We start from the raw sequence: 3,584 nt of genomic DNA, 5'->3' as shown, positions 1-3,584 counted from the left end.
TATGATAACTATTCAGGTAAACAGGAGGCCCTAAGCCACACAGCTAGTAATTTGGAGCTCGAATCTATGTCTATTCAAGAACCCCGTGATACATCTTTGTGCTTTTCCACTCACCTTTAACACACAGTGTTCATTCATTCATTCAGCAAGGGTTCAAGGAACCCCTTCTGTGTCCTCCAGCCTACTGGGGGCAAAGTCTGGGGGGAAGCCGATCTTACAGCTTTGTAGAATGACTTCACTTTGCCTCTAGGGCCCTTAAGTGACTAGCCTCATGTATCTTTTTTTTGTCTGCTGAGTATACAAATATTCCTCCTACCTCAGGACCTTTGCATGTGCTGGCTTAGCTGGCACTTTCCTGTCATTCAGGTTCTAGCTCACGTATCACCATCCCATTAAAATTCCTGGGCTCAAGTCACTCTTTATTCTTACATGGCACTTAACACCAGGTGAACTACTTTATTACTTATTTTTTGTTGCTTTCCCTGAACCTAATGTGAAGTTTGTCTCATTCACTGCTAGAGCCTAGGGCCTAGAACAGTGCCTGAAACAATGGGCACTCATGGTACTCAATAATTGTTTATTAATGAAATGACTCCTGGATGGGGTGTCAGGCAATGTGACTTCTCTTCCTGGCTCTGTGAATCCACTCACTGAGCCACATTTCCCTTCTCTGGGCCTCAGTTGCCTCCTAGGGAAGACAGAATGTGAGAGTTGGATGAGAAGCCCCTATTCTTTTGGTTTGATCATTTTATGATTTGAAGGCATTTCCCAGGGACCTGCCATTGGTAGGTTTGGTGGTAACAGGCTATATTTGACCATGAGCCTGAGTCCCAGCCCAGGCCCTGGGGACAGATGAGAAAGTCTCTACTAAGGGATAAGGGAAGGAAGAGGGAGGGGGGAGGAGGTGGAGGGGAGATGCAAAATCAGTCAGGCAGGGAAGGCTCTGAGAGCTGCGGACCAGGGGCCAAGGAGGAAGCGCACAGAAAAGGGAGGCGGATGAAGAAGAGGGAGGACAGAGGTTGTAGGCAGAGCTTCTTCCACTTTCTAGCCTATGAGCTTTAGAGTTGTTTGAAATTTTTGTAACAAGCATGCATTATTTTTGTAACTGGAAAAATTAAAATGTGTATGCCCTTTGACCCAGCAACTCCATTTCTAGGAAGTCCCTGCAGATAGAGACATGTGTGAAATGACCCATATACAAAACTATTCAGGCAGCCTTGTCTGAAATGCCAAAATACTGGAAACAATCTAAATGTCCATCCAAAGGGGACAGACAGGCTAGATTAACCAGGGCACATCTAGAGAAATGGAACAGTAGGGAGATGTTAAAGGCAAGAGCCTAGCAAGTCTGTAAGTGTGGATGCAAAATAATCTCCAAAATCCGTTCAGTAAAAGAAACAAAGTACAAAACAACAGTCACAAGATGCTGCCTTTTATATGAAAAACTATACATACAAATGTTTATAAATTGTCAGATCTCTTTGTTTGTGTACCAGTTGCTAGGGGATAGGACTGGAGGGACAGACTCAATGTCCAATATTCTTCTTAAAAAGTTGAGGTAAAATTCACGTAACACAAATTGAACCATTTTAAAGTGTACAGTTCCTGGGGCGCCTGGGTGGCTCAGTTGGCTGAGCATCTGCCTTTGGCTCCAGTCATGATCTCTAGGTCCTGGGGTTCCTTGCTCAGCGGAGAGTCTGCTTCTCCCTCTCCCTCTGCCCCCCAACTTGTGCATGCTCTGTCAAATACATAAAATCTTAAAAGAAAGGGATGCTTGGATGGCTCAGCCGGTTAGGCAGCTGCTTGGCTCAGGTCATGATCCCGGGGTCCTGGGATGATGGAGTCCCGCATCAGGCTCCTTGCTCGGTGGGAAGCCTGCTTCTTCTCCCTCTGCCTCCAGCTTCCCCTCACAGCTCTCTCTCCCTCCCTCTGACAAGTAAATAAGTAAAATCTTTAAAAATAAATAAATCGGATAATAAATTGATCGCCTGCTTGTGCTCTCTCTGTCAAATAAATGAATAAAATCTTAAAAAAAAAAAAAAGTAAATTGGGCGCCTGGGTGGCTCAGTTGGTTAAGCAACTGCCTTCGGGTCAGGTCATGATCCTGGGATCAAGTCCCACATCAGGCTCCCTGCTTGCCAGGGAGTCTGCTTCTCCCGCTGACGCCTCTCATGTTCTCTTTCTCTCTCTCTCTCTCAAATAAATAAATAATTAAAAAAAATAAAAATAAGTAAATAAAATATCAAAGAAAAATAAAGTGTACAATTTCTGTACAGTTGAACCATTGCCCTATAAAGAACCCACCATTCACACTAGCAGTCCCTCCCCATCCCGAGCTCCTAGCCCCTGGCAACCACTAATGTGCTGTCTCTATGGACTGGCCCACTCTGGATAGTTCATATGACTGGAGTCGTACAGTCTGTGACCTTCTGTGCCTGGCTGCTTCCACTAAGCATGTTTTGAGGTTCATCCATGCCCATCCTCATCATGGATTTTATATTCCACTGTACAGACAGACCACATTTTGTTAATCTGTTCACCAGTTGATGGACATTTGGGTAGTTTCCACCTTTTGGCTATAGGCAATAGCACTGCTATGAACACTTGTGTATAGGTTTTGGTTTGAATACCTGTTGTCATTTCTTTTGGGTACATATCTAGGAATGTTAATTGTTGGGTCAACTGGTAATTCTATGTTTAACTTTTTTAAGAACTGAAGACCGTTTTCAATATTCTTTTGTCATGAGCATTATGAGCAGATACCACTCCGCAAAAACAAAAAATACATGAAGGTATATATACTCATGGAAAAAAAGAGCGTACTGTCAGTGCAAAGGGTTATCATTAGGTAAGAAATAAGTAAATTTTTATCTAGATGCTTTTTAAAAAAGATTTTATTTATTTATTTGACAGACAGAGATCACAAGTAGGCAGAGAGTCAGGCAGAGAGCGAGAGAGAGGAGGAAGCAGGCAGGCTCCCTGAGGAGCAGAGAGCCCGATGTGGGACTTGATCCCAGGACCTGGAGATCATGACCTGAGCCAAAGGCAGAGGCTTAACCCACTGGGCCACCCAGACACCCTATCTAGATGATTTCTAAGGAAAACTGCATTTTGGACTTAAGGTTTCAATTCAAATTCCACTCCTTTTTACCATTCTAGTTCTGGGTGTGGGCTACAGGGAGAACTCAGATCAAATGCCAGGCCTGTCAGTTTCAGCTGTGCACTGCTGTGTAGGTTACTTAACCTCTCTGCACTTGGGCTGTAAAATAAGGAAAGATCATTGACCTGTGAGAGCTGGATAAGCCAAGGGCTGTGTCACTCCTAGGCTTGTGCTTGATAGGTTAGTGGCCTTAGGCTAGCAGAGTGCAGGAGTCACCCTCTTCTTCTCCTGGGACCGCTGCTCTCTGCACCCCTAAGCTGCTCTGATTCCCACATGCTCAAGGAACTGCTGGAGTTCTGGCTTGCTGGGCCATCCCTCTCCCACAATTTCATGACCTCTAGGGCTAAACCTCTCAGAAGAGGGACCAACCAGGGTGCAAGGGGACAGGTGCTAGGAAAGGGGCCTGTTGTCTACCAAGGACTGC

Source organism: Mustela nigripes, chromosome 13 (assembly GCF_022355385.1).
Source record: "Mustela nigripes isolate SB6536 chromosome 13, MUSNIG.SB6536, whole genome shotgun sequence".
Lineage (NCBI taxonomy): Eukaryota > Metazoa > Chordata > Mammalia > Carnivora > Mustelidae > Mustela > Mustela nigripes.
The sequence above is the reverse complement of the archived record's forward strand: the minus strand, read 5'-3'. Positions refer to the sequence as shown.